The following is a 12,243-nucleotide window of genomic DNA, read 5'->3' on the forward strand; positions in this document are numbered from 1 at the left end:
AATTATTCTTTATAAAAGTTAAGACTGGTCCACGCCCTCCTAAAACGCCTCGTTTATACACGCCCCAACATGTCTATGTCACTGTGTGGGAAGATTGTCATAACGCCGCCCAAATGTACGCAAAGAAAGCAGGCATAACTTTGATTCTCACTGTAGTATTGTTGCGGCCGCCGCCATGTCGTGGAGACGCTGTGTTTCGTTGTGAAAGCGAACAATTGCATTACACTAAATACCCAAAATAATGTTCTTTTTAGCAGCATCATATGACCCCTTTAAAAAAAATCTAATTTTTATATTTCTTGACCAGGTGGTTTTGAAACTACATGTAACTGTCAGGTTATGCTTGTCATGACTGGCAAGTGTTGCAGAGATATAGTCTCATGTTCACTTCGGCATGCACGTCATCAAATTTATGAAGCCATTTCTCAGGAGTGATTTTGAATATTGAATAAAATCAAAGTCATAACTTTCTTTCTGCTCAGCCTCAATAATCATCTGAGCAAAATTTGGTGAGATTTGAAATTTTAATATAATTTTAAAAACCATTTTAGTACCTTCAAAGCATGATATTGATGACACATACCGAATTTTGTAATGATATGCCAATGCATTCATAAAAATATAGCATTTTATGACAAAATTATAAATGGTCGACGCCTAAAATGGCCAGCGATGATATCAAATGAAAAATTGGCATGTCGAACTAATCTAAAGAGGCCAGTCTCATTATTTTTTGGTCGAACCTTTAAGTTATGAGCAAAAATATGCTTTTTTTTATACCTCATGACCAGTAGGTGGCGCTGTGCTGAAAATGTGCAGGTACCTTCTGGTTGTGGTTATTATGAGACACACCAATTTTGGTTTAAGTACACTAAAGCAGGGGTTTTCAAACCTGTCCTGGAGGACCCCCAGCACTGCACATTTTGTATGTCTCCAACATCAGTCACACCCAGTTCAGTCTTGCAGTCTCTGCTAATGAGCTGATGAGTGGAATCAGGTGTGTTAGATGAGGGAGACATACAAAATGTGTGGAGCTGGGGGCCCTCCAGGACAGGTTTGAAAACCCCTGCGCTAAAGCATTGCAGAGATGTAGCCTCACGTCCACTTTTACGTGCTCACCGTCAAATTTGTGAAATAATTTTTCGGGAACGATTCTGAATATAGAAAAGAAGAGAACTTTTATCAGCTCATGATAATCTGAGTAAAAGTTGGTGAAGATTGGACAAAATTTGTAGAAGAATTGAAAAAACACAGCTTGTTAAAATTCAAAATGGCGGGAATTGTAAACGTGGTATGCAGTTAGACTCTGCATGAGCTCTCCTGTGGGTCTCGTCCCCTAATAATGTTGAACAGGCAGCACATTTCTCCTCTCACTTCATGATGTTGTTTTTGCATGTAGATATAGATGAGTGTGGCGTGCAGGGGGTCTGTGGTGAAGGAGGTCTCTGTCACAACACAGAGGGAGATTTCACCTGTTCCTGTCAGACAGGTTACACAGTCCAGGATGGGTCAGAACCCTTTAATCCATACCGGGATGCGGCTTACTGCAAGGGTAAGAACAGAGCCATTGCACTTCGAAAGTCATACAGTACATAAATCACTCATTTGGACCTCTAGAAATATCACCTCATTTACAAGAACACTGTGTGTTTTAGTCACATGCCATTAATTGTTTCATAATACTACAGCTGATAAAAAATTTAATCAATAAATAATTATAATAATTATTATTATTAGTGGTGCTTGCTTACGACATTAATGATCCTTCAAATTGTGTGGCTTATTGAGGAGAGATGTGCTTTTTTCACTGAATAAAACAGATATACATTGGAGGAGGGACCTGACAAGAGACCAAAGTATAACAGAACTTTTGCTTGGCAACCACCTAGTAATGCCCTAGTAACAATCCAGATCACCTGAGCAACCATTCAACAGCATACCTTAGTAACTATATAGCAAAAATATGTTGAAATCACCCTGAACACAACCACCACAACCCCTAATCAGACTTCTCTGAACACTATAGCAACAAACCAGAACACCCTATCAACAATCCAGGAGTACCTTAGTAACTGCCTAGCAACCTCTTAAAATACAGTAGCAATGGCATAGATTATAAAATACTGAGAAAGTTGCGTAATGAGACAATTGTCAAGTATATATACGTATTTATAATGTGTGTGTGTGTTTTTAATGTAAATATTACTATGACGTAATGGATCTGTTTTTGTGTGTATGTTTTCTATAGTGATAGACTGTGGATCTCCTCCATCAGTCCTCCACGCTGAGCAGCTCTCCCCCACGATCACACACTACAACAGTGAACTCCAGTACGGCTGCAGGGAGGGATTTCAGTGGAAGAGAGGACAGAATTCCTCAGTCTGTGGTCTGGATGGAAAATGGCACGGACCCAGTCTGGTCTGTGAAGGTAATATTTACGTTTGAGCAAATCAGTCTGCCAGATTTTGAATTAAAGGTAATGCACGAAAGTCAACATGAAATTATGTTCATCACTCATTTTGTTTCCATAATGTAACATTTAAACACACACACACATAAAAATGCAAGTTGGGATTTTAACCCTTTTGATTCGACACAGGCTTTTGCAAATTTATTGCATATTTTTACTGACCCAATATAATCAATTTTTACATAGAAGTGGACTGTGGGGAGCCTCATGTTTTTCCTCAGTCAAAAACGGTTTGGAATAACATCTCACGCATGGGATCATTGGCGCTGTATGTGTGTGACCCACATTTTTATAACAGTGGGCGTGAGAATGTATCAGTATGTACTGCTCATGGGACATGGAGCCGTCCTGACTTCCAGTGTGAAGGTATCTACTTCTGTTTATTATGCGCACAGAAATATGACACTGAATCTCAAGCAAAGAATCTGTTGAGTTTTTGTTTGTGTGTGTTTAGAGATTCAGTGCGGTTCTCCTCCGGTCCTGCCTCACTCAGTATTATTCTGGAACAGTGTCAGTAAGATTGGTTCTGTGGCTCTGTATGGCTGTGATGTTGCATATCGCAGTTTGGATACAGGAAATGTGTCTGTGTGTGAAAGTGATGGTCAGTGGAGTAACCCAGACTATTCTTGTGAAGGTACAGAGAATCTTGTCACATTTTTTAATGTCTGAAGAAAGTTTTAAAGGAATAGTTTGCCAAAAAAATGAAAATGCTGTTATCTTTTATTTACATTGGTGCCGTTCCAAACCTGTGCGAGTTTCTTTCTTCCCTACACTCTTAAAAATAAAGGTTTCAAAAGAGGGGTTTTCACAACGATGCCACAGAAGAACGTTTTTTGGTTCCCCAAAGAACCTTTCAGTGAACAGTTCTTAAAAGAAACATTTTTTCTTAATGTAAATAATATTTTAATCATCTAAACAACATTTTTTCCACCATAAAAAACCTTTTGTCCAATAGTAAGGTTCAATGGATGTTAAAGGTTCAAAGTATCCTCACTGTTCTTGTCTTGTCCGTACAATGAAAGTGAATGGCTGTCAAGCTAAAAAAAAAAAAAAGACAAAAAAAGGACAAAAAGCACTAAGCAATTATCAAAAAAGTTAAGTTATAAAAAAAAATATCAAAAGTAGTTCTGAAAACTCTATTTGCTATATTCCAAATCGTCTGAAGACATATTATGTTCTTCGTGTACGATTCTGCATATTCAAACTTGGCTACAAGACATACAAACACCAATGTAATTTGTTAACACTTAAGTCTCACCTGCTGTGACTTTTATGCTTCTTTTTTGGGTTTTTGCAGATTGACAGTAAAAATCCCCATTCTCTTTTATGTATGGAAAAGAGCAGCTCAGAAAAAGCACTGCTTTTGTGCTCCACGGAAGATAGAAAGCCATACAATTTTGAAACGGCATTCTGAATAAATGATGACACAGTGTTGACAAAATATAATGTTGTGCATAGGAGCGTTTGCGAATCTTTCACACAAAAATTGTCGTGTCTCTTGCTTTTGTGATAGTCTTATTTAAATTCAACTTAAAATACTGTATTGAACATGCAAGAACTTACAATATGACCTTTGGCAGTAAGGGCCCAACTAACAGACTGCTAATTTGTTTTTGCTCAAAGCATGGAGACTTATAATTACATAAATATTTGTTATTAAGAATTAATAGGTGTTTTAGCTCTTTTTGATTATATTTTGTTGTAAAAGTTGTGTTTAAAGTCACCATTAGAGTGACAGTGTTTTTGAACTTCCAGAGGACGTTCGCTTAACAAACTGATACACAAATTAGGCAAACCAATCAAGTTCTACATCATCATTATGTAATGTTCATGCTTAGCTTAACTTAAAATGCAAACCTTAAATCCACAAGTAAAAGCATTATTATTGTAGAACATATTATATTATGTTTAATAAAAACAGAATAAAGAAGCTTTAATTCTTAAGTTGATGCAAAAAAATAAATAAATCAGTTACTGCCTTAAATTTTTAAGTATAATTGAATTGGCTGTACAAGTCATTTCAACTTAGATTATATTAAATTGACTTAAAAAATCGAGTTAAATCTCATATAACTTAAAGGGTTAGTTCACCCAAAAATGAAAATTAGGCTGTGTTTTACTCACCCCCGAGGCATCCTAGGTGTATATGACTTTCTTCTTTCAGACGAATCCAGTCGGAGTTATATTAAAAATTGTCCTGGCTATTCCAAGCTCTATCATTGCATTCTGCGGGTGTAGCAGTGCTTCAGTCCAAAAGAAGTGAAATAAAAAGCGCCCATCCATAAAAATAAAAAAAAAGTGTCTCACACGGCTCCGGGGGGTGAACAAAGGCCTCCTGTAGCGAATCGATGCGTTTTTGTAAGAAAAATAACCATATTTAAAACGTAATAATCAATTTAATCTAGCTTGCGCTCACTGTTGTAAAGGGAAGCAGCTCCGGGCGGATGACGTATGAGGTCGGCTTTGCTCATGCGCCGCTCAGAAGTAACGAACGCGGAAGCGCAGCGGAGAGATCAAAACAAAGCAACGGTCAAGAATTAGAAGTACAAAACGAGATTTGTAGTGATTTAGAATTACATCACAAATGGATCTTGTGCAGTGAATGGGTGCCGTCAGAATGAGAGTCCAAACAGTAAAATTAAGGTAATGGAAAAACATATGTTGCTATGCCTGGAGTATATTTTTAAAAAGTCCTGAAGCTGGTTGCCTCATGTTTTTGAGGTTTCTCATATTCTGATTTTTTAATCTTCCATCCTAAGCAATGTAAATTCTCTTTATACTGCAGTGATTCAGTCATGACCATTGACATGTCATTTCCTTCTCAACAGAGATTGTGTGTGGGGAGCCGCCTATACTGCCCCTCACTGTACACATATGGAATGGCAGAGTCACATTTAACAGCACTGTAACATATCACTGCAAACACGGTTACTATCCGAAACAAGGACTTAATATATCTGTGTGCGCTGAGAATGGTTACTGGACAAAACCAACTCTGTCGTGCGAAGGTATTTGTTTACATTTCTTTTAAAACTCAACTAACTTTTATTTATTTATTTATTTTTTAAAAAGTAAATTAACTGACTTTGTATGTAATGTGTAACTGAAGACATTTTCAAGGTTTTTGTTGTTTCTCAGAGGTGAACTGTGGAGTACCGCCCTCTCTCCCCCTCTCTGCTATGATATGGAGAGGAGACACTAAAGTTGGATCTAGTGTGTCTTATAAGTGCATTGAGGGATTTTATAATATTAGGAAAGGAGATACGTCGGTGTGCTATTCAGAGGGAATCTGGAGTCATCCTGATTTTCTGTGCCAAGGTATATTTTTATGCTTTTTTTCTTGTTGACACGTTTTCTCTCTTTATTTCTTGAATGGGTCATTCTCACGAAACTGCCATTTATTTAGTTCAATTGTGATTCAATTTAATTCAATATCTGAATAACAGTGTGAATGTTAAAAGCTCTTTAGTTATGAAACAAACTAAGTTCTACTATAAAGCAACTCTACGGAAGATAATAGTGTGATTATTCAGCTCAAGTCAGTTAAGTTTTTTTTAAATGCTTCATGCATTTTCAGAAAAAAATGCTGATTTTGTCCCATCATGCTTGCTTATAAAATTATAGGTGTATCCTTTTTCTGACAAAGTAATAGTTCACACAATAATTAAAATGAGCTGAAAATGTACTCACCTGCAGGACATCCAAGATGTAGAGGAGTTTGTTTCTTTGTCTGAACAGATTTGGAGAAATATAGCATTGCATCACTTGTTCACCAATAGATCCTCTGCAGTGAATGGGTGCCGTCAGAATGAGAGTCCAAACAGCTGATAAAAACATCACAATAATCCACAAGTAATCCACACCACTCCAGTCCATCAGTTAATGTCTGGTGAAATAAAAGCTGCATGTTTGAAATAAACAAATCTATCATTAAGATGTTAGCTTTAAACCATCACTTTCTAGGCAAAATTCAAGTTCATCCATAATAATGCTTCCTGCAGTGAAAAAGTCCATCCCCTGTTGTCCACATCAAAATCCACCAACGTATTGGTTTTGGATTGTTGTGGCTTGTAAACGGTCCCTGATCTGTGCATATTTCTCTCTTGATTCAGATTACTTTTTCCACTGGAGAAAGCAAGATTATGGAAGTAACAGTTTGTAGTTAAAAACATCTCCATGATTACACGCAGCTTTTTGCTTCACAAGATGTTAACTGACGCTACATTTCTCCAAATCTGTTCAGATGAAGAAACAAACTCATCTAAATCTTGGATGGCTTGAGGGTGAGCACATTTTCAGCAAATGTTTATTTTTGGGTGAACTACTCCTTTTTAGGTAGATTGACCATTTCCTGAGAATGACCCATTTGATATTTCAGCGCTGTTCTCTTTAATAAGCTGATAATATGTATGCTCATATACAGTGTGTCTGTATGTGTGTTTGTTTAGAAGTAGACTGTGGCGTCCCCGTCTCACTACCTCACTCAGTTGTGTTGTGGAATAACAGCTCCTGTCTGGGCTCTGTGGCCCTTTATGTGTGTGAAGCTGGATATCGTACTGTGGGTGAAGGAAATGTGTCATTGTGTAACTCAGACGCGAAGTGGAGCAAAGTTAACATGAGATGTGAAGGTACTGACAACATTCTGTCATTGTTTACTCGCCTTCATGTCATTCAAAACGTATGACTTTTTTTTCTTTTTCGTGGAACAACATTTAAGCTGTTTTGCAGTGGTCTTTATTTCTAACGCTTAACACTGGTCCCACTGAACAGAAATAAACTGTGGGCCTCCCCCAGAATTGCCACTAACAGATATAAACTGGAACAAAGCATCTACGCTGGGCAGTGTGGTTCAGTACAAATGTAAATATGGACTCAAACAGGAGAGTGGCAAAAACACGACAACATGTACAGTAGATGGAACATGGGAAAAAGTGTCTGTAACATGTACAGGTAAACTGAACTGAATTCCGATTATAAATGACGTACACTATGTTTAAAAGTCTGAGGTCAGTAATGTTTCAATGTTTTTTTTTAAAGAAATTAATACTTTTATTCAGCAAGGATGCATTAAACTGATCAAAAGTGACAAAAGACATTAATAATGTTACAAGTTTTCTCTTTCAAATAAATGCTGTTCTTTTAAATTTTCTATTAATCAAAGAATACTAAAAAAAAGTATCACTGTTTTCACAAAAATATGAAGCAGCATGACTCTTTTCAACATTGATCATAAGAAATGTTTCTTGAGCAGCAAATCAGAATGATTTCTGAAGGATCATGTGACACTGAAGACTGGAGTAATGATGAAATGCTGTTTTATATTTATACTTTTTCTTTTCTATTAATTACCATCTCTTTTGGCCAAAAGAGTGGTTTTACATGGTTGCCTTTTTTCCATTTTTGCTGTTTCCTGAATTGATTTAGTGTTTAATTTTACCTGAAGAGCCACGAAATAACCAAGAATACATTTTGAATATAGAATGTTGTGGAAAATTGCTTTTTTTTTTTTTTTACCGTAGTTTGACAACGTGTGCTACATGAACTTTCAAATTAATGGTAATTTTTTTAATATAATTTTTATATTTTTATTTTTTATTTTTTTGTAGTTAGGATAAGGTAAATGCCAGTGCGTAAACAGACAGTCAGACATAACCCTGCAGCAAAACAATGTGAACATTTATTACAATTAGAATTACAATTAGAATAACAGAACAAATTTAAGTCCTTATATTTTGTAACAGATGTTCTATATTTAGATCCACAAATTTCAGAACCATTTCTGTCCTGTTTTTTTTCTCTCTATAGCACATTGTGGCTCTGCACCAGAGGTGCCACATGCAGAGGTAGCATGGGACAACAGCACTGCAGTGATCCACCGCTGTGTTAATGGACACTACAGACACACAGGAAGTGACGTTTCAATATGTGACATCACTGGAAAGTGGCAGATAGCCACCCTGAATTGCAAAGGTACACATCCGCACTGCTCAGAACAAAGGGAAAGTGGAACGTAGTCTCAGAAATGTGACTGTCGGCATAAAGTCTGATCTAATTTGTATCTAACATTGTGTGTTACAGAGTTGAAACTGACAGTTAACAATCTGGTGGTGATTAATGAAAGATGCCTGCGCTGGAATGCAGAGAATGAGGGTTATAGGGAGAAATACACAGTGAGTATTAAAGAAATTAAGCTATGTCTTTGCACGAGTTTGTCTTCTTAAATCATAAATGAGGTTGAATGTAACATCTCAACACAGGTGACATTTGTTGGATTGCGAGACTTCGAGCAGCTGTTCAGTGACCGGAGAAAAAAGATCTTTAGCTCCTCGGCCCTGTGGCCTGTTCTCTGTTTGCAACTCTTGCCTGCCACAAACTACACCATAACCATTACAGCAGAGTCCACACGAGCCACGTCTACAGTTACAGCAAACACTAGCATACCAGGTACAAAACAAACGCTGCTTTCATGCAAACATCCATAATCATAAACATTTAAAGTCCAGATGAGTCCAAATGTAAGGTAACATTTCTGAGCAAAACAGGAAATTCAGTGAAAAACATTCAGAGCAGGTCAAGGTTATCAAGATATAATGCTTTTTTTTTGTATATATTGTTGTTTGCTATTATTGCTTGTAACTTATACTGCATTAACTGGCATTACATTACTGCAATGTCTTTTTTTAGAAAAGTTGCATTACTTGCAACAGCTGCCTAAGGAAATGCCTTAACAGCTATTTAAACTGACCAATAGTTTGTACAGCCTAGTGTTATTTTAGTAGTCTAGCAGTTTTTTTAATTGTCATTTTTATCGATTTTTAAAACCCTTTAACTGTCACCCGTCCCCTCTGTGGGACGCCTAAGTTTACTTCACTATATTACAATTAAATCCTAATCTAATCATGGCAAACTATATATCGTTGGAAAGGTCTAAGACTCCTAAATAGATATTTTACCAATGTTTTTGTTAAAAATTATGTAGGAAAAGTAATAGATAAATTTTTGACAAGAATGCACCTAAAAAATCTACATCGTAACAGGAGTTCTGACCTTTGTCAAAAAAGTATTCTTCGTTGCCTTTTTCTCTATCACACTTTAGAAATCATCAGAAATTATATATCAACTGAAAACTTTAAATCTCTAAATTCATCCTTTGAAACCCATTTTAAAATCAAACATTGCATTACCATGAAAATGGTACATCAATATCATGTTGTTCATGAATTATAAAAATTTAAGTTTGGATCGTGCACTTTTCACGTCTATGTTCAAAAATGTGAGTGACAGTTAAGGGGTTAAATGTTATTTTATATTTTTTTTTAACATGCCTATATTTTATCTCCGTTATTAAATTTTTTTTTTTTTTTTTTTTTTTTTTTTTTTATTTCTTTTTTTTTATATATATATAAAAAAAAGATTTTGCCAAATCAACTTACATAATATATTGACATTATCTACATAATATATCAACCAACTTAATGCTTACATTTTGACAGTTTGATATTTTTTGACATGGTTGGGTTATTAAAGAAAACAAGAAAACATCAAAATATACGCAATTCAAAAATTCATAATATTTGTGAAAATTATTTTTGGGCTTAGAAAATATATTTAAAAAATATATTGAAAATGAATCAAATTTATACACTCACATTTTTAAATTACTTTATTTTATTCCTTAGTTCATGTTGACTATAAGACACAAACACTTGCATTAAATGTAAATCATTTGGGTTTCTTGTGTTCTGTTAGTCCCCCCCACACCAGAAATCAAATACAGTGAAGTAGAAGCTTCATCGCTCACTCTCAAATTACGGAGATCGACCAACACACTTGACTCGATATGGTAAGGACGTTTAACATCGCTTTACATAAACAGTTAATGCCATCTGAGCATCTGAGGTTTAAACGTCTGAAACCAGACTGAAAATGCTTGTATTTTGCATACTTTTCTAAATTTAATGCGAATGTTTTAATTACAATTATTTTATCAGCATAGCGATTTTTGAAAATGTGAACTGAAAAATTTACTTGAATTTGAGGATGTCTTTGTGTCTCCTTTGCTTTTATGACAGCTGACGTGAACAAAATCTGATGAACTTCAGATCTGAACTTTTGTGCAAAGGAGTTTAGATGCTCAATGTCAGAAATTTGCTGGAAATAGTACAGTCTCAAATATTAATATAATAATAAAATATAATAAGCTTAAAGCGACGGTCCACCCAAAAATGAAAATTGTTATCATAAAAGCAGGTATTTTGAAGAATGTTGATAACCAAACAGTTTCAGGTCCCACTGACTTCCGTTTTCTTTTGTCCATATAATGGAAGTCAATGGGAACCAAAACGTTTCAGTTTCCAACATTCTTCAAAATATCTGTTTTTATGTTCCACAGACGAAAGAAGGTCATACAGGTTTGGAACGACATGAGGGTGAATAAATGATAAGAGATCCCTTTAAATATAAAATAAATAAACAAAAATGCAAATAAATTCCTAAAGCTGTTTATTTACAGGTTTTAAAAAAACTCTATACGTGCTCCCCACTGCATATGCCGAATATATCAGCTATTGTAGATAATTCTGTATTCAGTTGCTGTGAATGATTTGTTTGTGTGTGTCTGTGTGTTCAGCATGTTCCAGGTGTTTGTGATACCAGTCGAGGGTGTGATGCTGTTTGACTGCAGCTCGTCTGTAAGTCCGCGGTTCCTCGCGCAGCAGAGATGTGACAGAGGCTACGTCACGGCCCAGATACAGCTCAGCGGTCTGGCCACAGAAATCAACTTCACCGTAGGAGATCAGCAGCAGTTTGGAGACTTCTTCAACGCACCTCTGGAAAATGGAAAAGACTATTATATTATCCTCCGCACTATGTGTCAGTGGGGAAAGGTGGGTAGAGTGTCTGTAAAATGAGTGCATTTAATACTTTTTTGATTGGTTCTCTAATTTCTCTCTCTGTGTTTTCTTTGGTAGTCTAGAACACAGTCCTGCGTGATCTGGGCTAAAGCCAGAGGTAAAGGTCATAAATAAACACTGCTTTGTGACACCTACAAATTCTGTGTAAAACACGTGGAGTGGTTCAATATAAACCATTTCTCTTCTCACTTTAGGAACATCCTACATCATGAAGATATCTGCTCTTGTAACTGTTGGATCCATAAGTGCTGTTGGCTCAGTCATTGTCATGGGATACTGGTACAGCTGGTGAGATTGCGGTGTTGTATTATTATTAATTAACAGGATGAAAATGTTGTGCCTCATATTTCTTGTAAGCACTGTCAAATTATTCTCTCTGTTTTTTTACAGGTACTGTAAAAAGTCCAGTCCCAGATTTTTTTCTGCAGCAATATAAACCATCTTAACATACTGATTCCTTGAAATAAAGGCGATTTGTTTTAAAAACTGAGAAGTCAAGTTGTGTCATCAGTCAAAAACATCCTGCAATATATTACTGAATTTCAGACTATATTTTATTATAATGAAAACAACTAAAACACTAGAGGAAAAATTGTGAGGTACAAATAGCCTAAGTTAAGAAAAATAAACAATGAAAATATAGCAGCAAACAGCATTCATCATTGTTCTCGGTGTTACATTTTGTCCAGACTGTTGATAAGGATGGATCACATAGTTAGCAATGAGGATTTTTAAAAACATAAATCTGTCCTTTAGATGGCAGTGCACTACCACTGTGCATTTTATTTTGATGGTCGCTCAACAGACGTTCTGCTGACTGTAAGTAACTTTGCAAGTACAGCAACTTATTCTACTAACCCT

The 12,243-nt window shown here is 35.9% G+C and overlaps 1 pseudogene; it reads left to right on the forward strand.

The window, feature by feature from the left end:
• LOC107723295 (sushi domain-containing protein 1-like) overlaps nt 1–11,848 on the forward strand; it is a 17,685-nt pseudogene extending 5,837 nt beyond the window's left edge.
• Nucleotides 11,849–12,243: the final 395 nt, after the last annotated feature.

This window comes from Sinocyclocheilus rhinocerous, unplaced genomic scaffold (genome assembly GCF_001515625.1).
Source record: "Sinocyclocheilus rhinocerous isolate Xijiao unplaced genomic scaffold, SAMN03320098_v1.1 scaffold665, whole genome shotgun sequence".
NCBI classification, from domain to species: Eukaryota; Metazoa; Chordata; class Actinopteri; order Cypriniformes; family Cyprinidae; genus Sinocyclocheilus; species Sinocyclocheilus rhinocerous.